Source organism: Callorhinus ursinus, unplaced genomic scaffold (genome assembly GCF_003265705.2).
Source record: "Callorhinus ursinus isolate GAN/ISIS: 27379988/994484 unplaced genomic scaffold, GSC_fseal_2.0 scaffold38, whole genome shotgun sequence".
Taxonomy (NCBI): Eukaryota; Metazoa; Chordata; class Mammalia; order Carnivora; family Otariidae; genus Callorhinus; species Callorhinus ursinus.
Window position 1 is genome coordinate 6340469 of NW_027397100.1, and position 11825 is coordinate 6352293.

General features: G+C 45.6%; 1 long non-coding RNA gene across 1 annotated transcript in view; it reads right to left on the bottom strand.

The window, feature by feature from the left end:
- LOC112827028 (uncharacterized) overlaps window positions 1-5648 on the bottom strand; it is a 10398-nt gene extending 4750 nt beyond the window's left edge. The window contains exon 1 of the long non-coding RNA XR_003209137.2: window positions 5350-5648. This is a non-coding gene — a long non-coding RNA (uncharacterized lncRNA). The remainder of the gene's footprint in view (window positions 1-5349) is intronic.
- Between the last annotated feature and the right edge of the window lie 6177 nt (window positions 5649-11825).

Consider the following 11825-nt stretch of genomic DNA (forward strand, 5'->3'; position numbering starts at 1 on the left):
AGACTGTCTTTTTTCCATTGGACATTCTTTCCTGCTTTGTCAAAGATAAGTTGACCGTAGAGTTGAGGGTCCATTCTGGGCTCTCGATTCTGTTCCATTGATCTATGTGTCTGTTTTTGTGCCAGTACCATACTGTCTTGATGATGACAGCTTTGTAATAGAGCTGGAAGTCCGGAATTGTGATGCCGCCAGCTTTGCTTTTCTTTTTCAATATTCCTCTGGCTATTCGGGGTCTCTTCTGGTACCATATGAATTTTAGGATTATTTGTTCCATTTCTTTGAAAAAGGTGGATGGTATTTTGATGGGGATTGCATTGAATGTGTAGATTGCTCTAGGTAGCATTGACATCTTCACAATGTTTGTTCTTCCAATCCATGAGCATGGAACGTTTTTCCATTTCTTTGTGTCTTCTTCAATTTCTTTCCTGAGTATTTTATAGTTTTCTGAGTACAGGTCCTTTGCCTCTTTGGTTAAATTTATTCCTAGGTATGGAAACATTGACCTTCTTGATGGGGTGCTGGTAGGGTTTGGCTCCAAAAAAAGATGGGCCAGGCCTTCTGTGGGATTGCGCAAATCTTCTAACATTTCCATTTGGTGAAGGTGACACCTAGCCCATCACCATTGACCATGACCTCTTCTCGGTCTGGTCACCTGGATGCTGGAAGCAATGCCATTGGGGTCTTCTGCTTCCAGCTGGCTCAGGTGCTTGAGAGGACTTTCTTCTCTCTTCTTGACAACGGCTGGCTCCATGTTGCCCCTGTTGGGTTATGATCTCAGCTTAGCTGATTACTATCTTCTGAGAGTCCTTGAACTAAACCTGTGAAGAACCATCAATTCAGCCACATGCCCATTTTGGGGAGTAGGTGCTATGGTCCTGGTGTCTTAGGAGGCTTAGCACTTAGTCTCTACCCTTGAAGAGCTAGAGTCAAATCATGGAGAGAAGGGCTATGCCCGTGAAACAGAAGTATCTGATGCCGTAACTACAAAAAATACAATGCCCACAAATCCTGAGGTTTTGACCTAAGGCAGGGGTGATAGTGGTGGTTTGGATCTATGGACAAGTATATGTGCAGGCAGGGCGTTCACAATTCTCAAGGACTCCCTCCTGGGTGATTCCTATTTGATGTCTCTTGCCTGTTAGATACCCACAGTTTAATATGATTAAGACCAGACTTTTTATTCTTCTCCCCATGGTCTCAACCAAGACCTACTTAAGCCTTCTTCCAGTTCTGGAACATGGTACCATGGCCCAGCCACTTGGCCAGAAAGCTAGCAGTGTCTTTTGACTGCACCCTCTCTCCCATCCCTCCTGTTAATACTTCACCCTATGGATCATCCATACAGACATCCCACAGGTCATTCCTCTTACGCATGTCTGCAATCCACCCACCTCTGCCTATTTGCATTATTGTGCTGGTCCAAGCCACCACCATGTCTCATCTTGAAGGCAGCGGCCCTCTAAATGGTTTCTGCACTTCCATTTCTGCCTACCTAAAATCCACTCTCCATGTGATCTTTTTTTTCTTTAAAGATGGGGTGGGTCATGCTACTCACGTGCTTCGACTCCTTCAATGGCTTCCCATTGCAATGAGAAAAATAACCCAAGCTTCTTGCCTAAGAGACCCTGTTTGATCTGGCCCCTGATAACCTCTTGGACCTCATCTGGGACCAGTCTCCCTAGCTTGCTGTTTTCACTTCCTCAAAGAAGTCAGGCTCCTTCCCTGTCCTTTGACTATGCTCTTCCTTGTGTCTAAAGCCCTCTTTCACGTGTTTGACTCCTGTGTGGGATCCTCACTGTCCTTACGGCTTCAGGGAGACATTTCAAGACCACCCTATTGGAGGAGGATACTGATCATTCTTTAATCTTGGCATCCTGCATTTCCTTCCTATTGTTTTGTTTCCTTTCTTATGGAGGTATACCATGTATACAATAAAGTACCAGAAACACAGTAGTTTTAATGTATGATTCAATGATTTTGACATATGCATACATATATGCACATTCCTATCATATCTCCAGCTCCCTGGTGGCCCTCATGTTTGTTGTTACTTATCTGCTTTGCAAAGGGCGATAACCTGATCACACACCATTAGGGCACAATCCCAAGGAATCAGATCCTGACCGCTGGCTGGGTGTAGAAGTTCATATAACCCTTTTGAGGGGCAATGTCGGAGTATCTGTTAAGTTTTAAAATGTATGTACCCATTGAGGTAACAATTGGTCTTTCAGAAATTGATCCTACAGATACACTCTCACCTATGCGTGAAGGTCAGTGTACCAGCAATGTTTATAGGGAGAAAATATTGGAAACGCCCCAAGTGTTGCTTCGCAGGGGGCAGGTTATGGAAACTATGGTTTGTTTACACAAGAGAATACTATGGTAGCTGGGAACAAGAACATGCAGTGTTGTGGGAAAATCCTCAAGCTACATCAAATGGAAAAAGACACAGGATGATGCAGATGGGATCCTCTCTTTTGAATAAAAGGAGGCTGTGTTTAGCTGTCCATGCTTGCATACAGATCTGGTTCACCCAAGAAACTAGTTACAATTATTCTCTGCGGAGGAGAATTCAGTCGTCTTGGGTGGGAAGCAAAGGTTTCCTATGTTAACTTTTTGAACGGTTCAATTTTTTCCCCCTCCTATGCATATGTAATGCCTTTTCAAAAAAAAAAATAGGAAAAATAAAGTCTTTGGACTCCGAGGGAAAATGTGCAGTGTGCTGGGCGAACAGGCTCCAACAGGCCGGGACTGGGCTGGGAGGATAATTTGGTCTGACTCGGTCTTCGGCACAGAGGGGACGGGCTGGCTTAGAACTTCGCTTTCCGGGGATCCTCCAGGGGTCTTTCGGGAGAGAGCTGTTGTCCCCAGGTGCAGTGGAAGCCAGCGGATGTTCTGTTAGGGAACGCAGGCGCCACCTTCCTGTCCTGCAGCCTGCGGTGGCAGGGGCTCCCACTCCTGTCTTCCGCAACTCCTCTCGCTTCCCGTCTCACATGGAGGCTCAGTGAGCCTGTGGATAACCAAGGAAATGTCCTTTTTCGGATTCCTAAGACCTGTTGGTTTGTTTTCGTTTTTTAAATCGAGAGAGCCTTAGAACAAAAACGTGCTCCAACAGGCAACCGGCTGTCCCTCTACGAGGCCCTCAGGGATCTTAGGTAGGATGGTGGGTTTGGGAGTGGGCCAGAGTTGGGTTTGGGTCACAGCACAACCCGTTAGCAGCTGTGCATCCTCGGGCAAGTGAGGAGACTGCTCTGTGCCTCCGTTTCCCTGTTGGTAAACTGGGATCAGAATTCCTGCCCGGGTCAGGTCAGAAACGGGATAACGTCTGTCCACCTGCTTTGTGAAGGCAAAGGTCATTTGTATTACAGAGTGTATGAGTTTCCTGGGGCTGCCAGAACAAAGGTCCACAAACTTGGGGGCTTAAAACAGCAGAAATGTCTTCTGTCCCCGTTCTGGAGGCTGGAAGTCTGAAATCAAGGTGTCAGCAGGGCTGGGCGCGCTCTAGGGAGGCTCCAGGGCAGAATCCTTCACTGTCTCTTCCAGTTTCCAGGGGCTCCCAGGGTTCCTTGTGGCTGCGCCCTTCAACCCCACCTTTGTCTGGAGACCTTCTCTTCTCTCTGTGCTTTTCTCTCCTATCTGGATCCTGGCTACTGGATTCAAGGCCCACGAAGATGATCCAAGATGATCTCATCTCAAGGTCTTTAACTTAATTACATCTGCAAAAACCCCTTTTCCGAGGAACGACGGAAGCCTGTGTCTCTCTTTTTCTCTCCCGACACCCTGTCTGCCTCCTGCCCGGCCTCCTAATCAAAGCAACACCAACCTGACTTCGAGGGCTCAGCCCTGGGAGGAGGCTCAGCGCCGAGACACCGTCTGGTAAACGCAAACCATTGCATTCACGCCCATTTGAAAACTGAATGAGGGCTGCAGCCTAGTTAACAGCATTTTACCAGGGCCCCTTTTTGGCTTTTGCTGTGGTGTGACAGTTATAAGTTGCCACCACTGGGGGAAGCTGGGCAACGGGTTCAAGGCTCTCCCTGTGCCCCGTGCTGTTATTACTGTTATTATTATGGAACTTCTGGTGAGCCTATAGTAATTTCCAAAGAAAAAGCCGAAAAACCAAACAACTTCATAAATACTTGAAAACTCTGCCAGAAAAAATAGCCCCTATGGGCATTTCTGGAAGGTAGAAGAAGGCTATCCCTACAACTCCCAGCCCAACGTGGGCTGAATGAATCCTCCCAGGGCAGCCTGGGAACCCCATCCCCACGGGCTGTTGGGAAGTAGCCCTGTCTGGCCTGGTCCCTCCCCCTCCCAGGCCTTCTGGGAGCCTGTCCTGGTCAGCCTCCTCCCTTGGAAGGGGGTCCCGCAGGGGCCTCCCGAAGCCTCCCCAGGCCGGGGCTGGTCCAGGTTGCAGACACATGGCTGGGCTGTCCCAGCGCCACCCTGCCCTGAGGCCCAGGCCGGGCCCCATTGTGGCTGCCGCCTGCACACAGCTCCGGCTCCTATGGGCCTCTCTCCTGTGCTTTCCTGGCAGCCCTACGGCCTCAGTGACCCCTGAGTCAGATGCTCTGGGCTCCTAGGAGGTGCTCCTCTGGCTCAGAGCCAGTCCGCCTCACCCTGCCTCAGGTTGTCATCTGACGCGTCCTCCTCCGGGGCAGGCTGCTCCGTGCCTTCTCTGTCCCCTGGCACACTCCGGCTTCTACTAGTCTGGGCAAGTTGGACGCACCTTCCCTGGGCCACTTTTCTGGTTCTTTCTCGACTCCCTCCTCACCTGGGTGGAGGCTGCAGGCGAGGTCTACACAGTGTGGCCTGGTGGTTGGTGTCCCAAGGGTTATACGTTTGGAGTCCATGGATGGGCTTTGGGGTCTCTGGGGACCCACTGACCTTGTGTACAAAATGTATAAACATTTTTCTGGGACAGAAACTGATTCTCAGAAGGTTCCAAGACCCACAAATCATTACGAGCTTCTGAGGACGAGAAGGGGCTGTGACTTAGCTGTGAGGCATTTTGTTTCCGGCATCAGCCTGCCTGGACGATGATACCGTCTCTATCGAGCGAGCCCACCCCCGGGCCTCGGCTTCCTCCCGTGTAAGGCGAAGCAAATGGTGGCATCTATGTATTTGCCTGCTGTCAGGAGTCAGTGGGAAAGTCATGGCAAGTAGCCAGTAGGGACCCAACGGAGATCAGCTGTTGTCATCACCCGCCTTGAGCGTCTATTACTTCACCCCATGCTGACAACCACCGTGTGAGACAGGGGTTATCAACCTCCTTTCAAAGACTTCGTTTGCCCAACCTCACACACACTCTAAAAGACAGGGCTGGGATTCAAACCCACAGTCTCTTACCTTTCTGCCCTACTTTGCTGTTGCTCATTACGGAGAATGAGAGGAGAACAAAAGTGATGGAGTGTGAGAGTTGGGTAAATAGGCCACTGGATGACAGAAAGGAGTGGTCTTCACATTCCAGGACCTGCCTGACCTCCGGGAACGCTGAGCTCAGGCTGCTCAGCCTAGAGCCACTGGCTTCCATTAAGACACCTCAGGTTTGTGGTCTTGCTTTTTGAAGAGCATCTGAGAGTTGCCAGGCTGGGCCTCGTCAACTCCCAGCCCTTCCAGAAGTGAATGGAGGTGCCTGTTTGAAAGATAAAAAGATGAGATTCCAGATGATTCCAAAGTAGCTGAGCATGACCTCAGATAATGGCTCAAAAATTCTATATTCTGAGCCTCAACAAAGGGCAGGGCCTTCCCTAGGTGTGCACATGGAAATGCTCACTAGGAGGGGAATCCTCCCAAGAAGGGTTTTTTTTTTTGACTGGGAAGGTAGTTCCACATTGGGTGTTACTGGTTTTCCAATTAAAAGCTGCACCCAAAGGTCCATGTCCAAACCTGCACTCATGATTCTACCCCCCAGTCCCACTACCAATGCCTGGCTCATTTCAGAAAATGGCAGCACCACCACTCAGAAACCTGGGAGTCGATCTGACCCTGCCTGTCCCTCAGGACCCCAAAACAAACCCATCACTAAGTTCTGTCCATTTTACCCTTAAAACATCTCCTAAATCTATCCACTTGTCTCAGCCACCACTGGGTCCCTCACCATCCGTCCCCACAAAACCATTTTCATAGCTCTCAACTGATTTCTCTCATCAATCTCCTTTCTTCATACTCCCTAGACACTAACTATCCCAAGTTGGAGTAATCTTGAAAAAATGCCTATCTGGTTAAGTTACCCCTCTGTTTAAAAATCTTTTAATGTTCTTGAATGACACACCTAAGATTCATGGCTTCACGTCATGGAAATGTTCCTTGAGAATTGTGTACAATTATTGAACTCCAATTAATGACATGCATGCAATATTTGGATAAATTGTTCATGTAAGTGACTCCATGTACCATGAAATGTGTCAAAAAATAAGATGGATGGATGGGTGGACAGAAGGATGGCTTGATGGACAATAAGTTAAAAAGCAAATGTAGCAAAATGCTAATTGTAGAATCTAGGTAGTGGGCCTATGAGGATTCATTGTGCAACTCGGACTATGTTTTTCTATAAAAAATTTCATAATAAAATGTTGGGAAAAATTTCTTTAGCAGATACTGTTACACCAGAATTACTTCACCTTGGTCCCTAGGACCCTGTGCAATCTCCTTGTCCTCTATGGATACATCTTCTACTAATCTCTCTTTAAGACTTCTTGTGCTCCAGACACAGGGCTTGTCTTTCAGTTTTTAAATGTAATATCTCCTCCTATTTTAGAGTGTCCCTAGCTCTAATCACAATTCCAACACAGTCAATTGTGTGATTATAGGTTGAACTATATGAAGTGTCATTTCTGTAGGTGAGTTAATCAAATGTTAGCAATTTCATACGACTCAGACAAATGACTGTTTGATGACCACTCCGCCCTGGACTCTAAGCTCTGTAAGGTATATAGTGCCTAGCAATGTCTGGCAAATGGTAGAAACTCAAAATTTTCTTTTGAAATTTAATTAGACTGGTTAATTAATTGAGAGACAGCCACTTATGATTTTACCATCTACTTTCTTGACTGTACGTATTCTTAAGTGTTGAGAGTTGCATAAGTGTTCAGAATTACACACCTTTCTCTGACTTAAGCCAATCCTTTGTTTATAAAAGGGAAGTAAAGAATTCTCTCCCCAAATCTAGGTATTTCAACAAAGCATCTTGCCTTCCCCAATTCTCCTGTCAACTAGGTCTGAGTTGTAGTTTTGGTTTTCACAAACATGGCCAGAGTGGAGCACTGATGACCGTCAGGGTTCAGACATGCGCAAGGCATGTCCCACAACTGGGAGAGAGAGAGGAGGTTTTTACTGAATCCCAGATGGGCCTATCTTAATAGCTGTTAATGAGCACAGTGTTACCTCTCTGATTCTGTTTCCCCATGGGTAAATTTACACAGCTCCACTTTCCAGAATTGTGACAGCTAAATAAAGTAATATGGGAAGAGTCAGCATAGAAGAACCACAAGGACATTGTGTGCTTTTGTTTTCTTGTGACCCTCTTCCATTTACTGTAGTCATGAGTGAGCAAGAAGGCAGCTTTGGCCCTGAGGGTGAGGCTGAGGTTGCATAGGCTGAGATGCAGCGCTGTTGGCTCACCTTGTATCCTTAGCCCAGACGTTCTGATGTTCCAGTTACTGTCAGGGAAACCGGGTAAGGGGAACTGGGTACACAGGACACTGCATTCTTGGAAATGGAGAGACTCAAAGACTCAGGCCAAGGGGCATGTGAGTCCATTTAGTAGAGTTTGGGCTTTTTACTGTAGGCTACAGATGGATCTAAGTGTCCCATCAGCAAACACAGGATTTACCCCACACAAAGGTCTGGATAAATGATTGTTCGAAGTATGAAGAAACAAACAAGAAAACTCTTTGGTGATGTGATGATACATTTATTGGACTAAAATTAGTGCCATCTTCTTCAGAGTATATACTTCAGCTACTCGATACATTATTAGACAATCTAAAATTGGAATCTTTTGTTCTAAACACAAGCAGCCTCATGAATTGATTAGAGAAGCAAATTTCAAACAAAGCAAAAAATAATTGCGGAAACGTCCCACTTTTGTCAATGGGAGATAATGGCCTTACTGGAGGACTATTTGGAGCAGAGGTTCTTGAACTTGATTGTGCCTTAGAAACACCTGGGGATCAGCATCTCTTATGGGTTGCCTCCCTCTCAATTTTCATCTTATATTATTTTTCCTTCCCTTCTCCTATGTTCGTCTGTTTTGTTTCTTAAGTTTCACATACGAGTGTGATCATATGGTATCTGTCTTTCTCTGACTGACTTATTTGGCTTAGCTGATATCCTCTAGTTCCATCCACATTGTTGCAAATGGCGAGATTTCATTCTTTTTGATGGCTGAGTAATATTCCTATATATATATTTATATATTCTTTATCCATTCATCCAGGAAACAAGCTGAGGGGTGCTGGAGGGGAGGTGGGTGGGGGGATGGGGTAACTGGGTGATGGGCATTAAGGAGGGCATGTGATGTAATGAGCACTGGGTGTTATATGCAACTGATGAATCACTAAATTCTACCTCTGAAACTAATAAAAATAAAATAAAATAAAATGTACACAATTCAGGTACTGAACTTAAAAAAAAAGAAAGGAAATGCTTGGGAGCTTGTTAAATCCTGCCATGCCTGGGCTCCACCCCTAAAGGAGTCAAATTCTGAAGGTCTTGGGTGTGGCCTTTGACTATCCATGTTTATCAACCTCCCTTGGTGATTCAAATAAAAATAGCCCAGGGACTACAATTTGGGAACAACTGGCTGAGTGGTTGTAATAGTCAGAATAATGACCCTCCAAAGACACCCATGTGCCAAACTCAGGAACCTGTGAAAATGTTGCTTTACATGGTAAAGGGAATTAAGGTTGAGGATACAATTAAGGTTGCTAATGAGCTGACCTTGAGATGGGGAGATTATCCTGGATTACCTGGGTGAGCCCAATTTTATTACATGTGTGCTTAAAAAATGGAGATGCTTTCCTGGCTGTGGTCAGGGAGGGATGGGAAAAGGGAAGAGGTGTCACAGAAATGTGATATTATTTATTTATTTTTAATGTTTAAAAAAGATTGTATTTATTTATTTTAGAGAGAGAGAGAGCACAAGCAAGGAGAGGGGCAAAGGGAGAGGGAGAATGAGAAGCCCAGGCAGACTCTGCGCTGAGTGAGGTGCCTGACACGGGGCTTGATCCCCGGACCCTGAGATCATGATCTGAGGCGAAATCAAGAGTTGGACAAGCCTTAATCGACTGAGCCACCCAGGTAGCCCAACATTACTAGTTTTGAAGACAAATTAAGTGTCTCATGAGACACAGAAGATGGGTGGCCTCCAGAAGCTGGAAAAGAGAAGGGAATGGATTCTCCCATAGAGCTTCTAGAATGGATCACAACCCAACTGACACCTTGACTGTAGCCCAGTGAGACCTGTGTTGGACTTCTAACCTATAGAACTATATGTGTGATGTTCAATTTGAGTTGTTTTAAGTCACTAAGTTTGAGGTTGTTTCAATAGCAATAGAGAACTAATGCAGCGGTCTTCTGGTTTGGTTGTTTCTTTTCTTTTTCTTTTCCTTCTTTCCCTTTCCTTGCCTTTCTTTCTCCTTCTCTTCCCTCCCCCAACCCCACCCCAGTCTCCTCTTCCTCCACCTCCTCCTTTTTTTTTTCTTTTTTTTTTTTGTTAGTTGTGCTCTGCTGAGCTCCAGGGATCTTGTTACACAGTGCATTGATGTAGTAATCCTCAGTTCCTCCCAGAGGATGGGTCACTCGTGTTTACTGGGGGCAGCTTTATGGTTTCTGCAGACCTCGAAGGCAGCATCAGAGTGGTTTTTGTCTCTCACTCACCGGTCAGTCCAAGCATGTAAGGCAATTTCTTCTCCACCTGCTGGCAAGCAAAGAGTGAGTGGAGAAGGCAGCTATTGCCTAACTTCAGGCAGCAGAAAAGTCATTCCTTACTGGTTGGAGTCATCGTTGGGCAGGGATATTCAATCTTTTTTTTTTTTAATTTTTTATTGTTATGTTAATCACCATATATTACATCATTTGTTTGGTGTAGTGTTCCATGATTCATTGTTTGTGCATAACACCCAGTGCTCCACGCAGAATGTGCCCTCTTTAATACCCATCACCAGGCTAACCCATCTCCCCACCCTCCTCCCCTCTAGAAACCCCAGTTTGTTTTTCAGAGTCCATCATCTCTCCTGGTTCGTCTCCCCCTCTGACTTACTCCCCTTCATTCTTCCTCTCCTGCTATCTTCTTCTTTTTCTTTTTTCTTAAAATATGTTGCGTTATTTGTTTCAGAAGTACAGATCTGTGATTCAACAGTCTTGCACAATTCACAGCACTCACCATAGCACATACCCTCCCCAATGTCTATCACCCAGCCACCCCATCCCTCCCACTCCCACCACTCCAGCAAACCTCAGTTTGTTCCTGAGATTAAGAATTCCTCATATCAGTGAGGTCATATGATACATGTCTTTCTCTGATTGACTTATTTCACTCAGCATAACACCCTCCAGTTCCATCCACGTCGTTGCAAATGGCAAGATCTCATTCCTTTGGATGGCTGCATAATATTCCATTGTGTATATATAACACTTCTTCTTTATCCATTCATCTGTCGATGGACATCTTGGCTCTTTCCACAGTTTGGCTATTGTGGACATTGCTGCTATAAACATTGGGGTGCACGTACCCCTTCGGGTCCCTACATTTGTATCTTTGTGGTAAATACCCAGTAGTGCAATTGCTGGATCAAATGGTAGCTCTATTTTCAACTGTTTGACGAACCTCCATACTATTTTCCAGAGGGGTTGCACCAGCTTGCATTCCCACCAACAGTGTAGGAGGGTTCCCCTTTCTCCACATCCCCGCCAACATCTGTCGTTTCCTGACTTGTTAATTTTAGCCATTCTGACGGGTGTGAGGTGGTATCTCATGGAGGTTTTGATTTGGATTTCCCTGATGCCGAGCGATGTGGAGCACTTTTTCATGTGCCTGTTGGCCATTTGGATGTCTTCTTTGGAAAAATGTCTGTTCATGTCTTCTGCCCCTTTCTTGATTGGATTATTTGTTCTTTGGGTGTTGAGTTTGATAAGTTCTTTATAGATTTTGGATACTAGCCCTTTATCTGATATGTCATTTACAAATATTTTCTCCCATTCTGTCGGTTGTCTTTTGGTTTTGTGGACTGTTTCTTTTGCTGTGCAAAAGCTTTTTATCTTGATGAAATCCCAATAGTTCATTTTTGCCCTTGCTTCCCTTGCTTTTGGCGATGTTTCTAGGAAGAAGTTGCTGTGGCTGAGATTGAAGAGGTTGCTGCCTGTGTTCTCCTTTAGGATGTTGATGGACTCCTGTCTCACGTTTAGGTCTTTCAACCATCTGGAGTCTATTTTTGTGTGTGGTGTAAGAAAATGGTCCAGTTTCATTCTTCTGCATGTGGCTGTCCAATTTTCCCAACACCATTTGTTGAAGAGACTGTCTTTTTTCCATTGGACGTTCTTTCCTGCTTTGTCAAAGATAAGTTGACCGTAGAGTTGAGGGTCCATTTCTGGGCTCTCGATTCTGTTCCATTGATCTATGTGTCTGTTTTTGTGCCAGTACCATACTGTCTTGATGATGACAGCTTTGTAATAGAGCTGGAAGTCCGGAATTGTGAAGCCGCCAGCTTTGCTTTTCTTTTTCAATATTCCTCTGGCTATTTGGGGTCTCTTCTGGTTCCATAAAAATTTTAGGATTATTTGTTCCATTTCTTTGAAAAAAGTGGATGGTATTTTGATGGGGA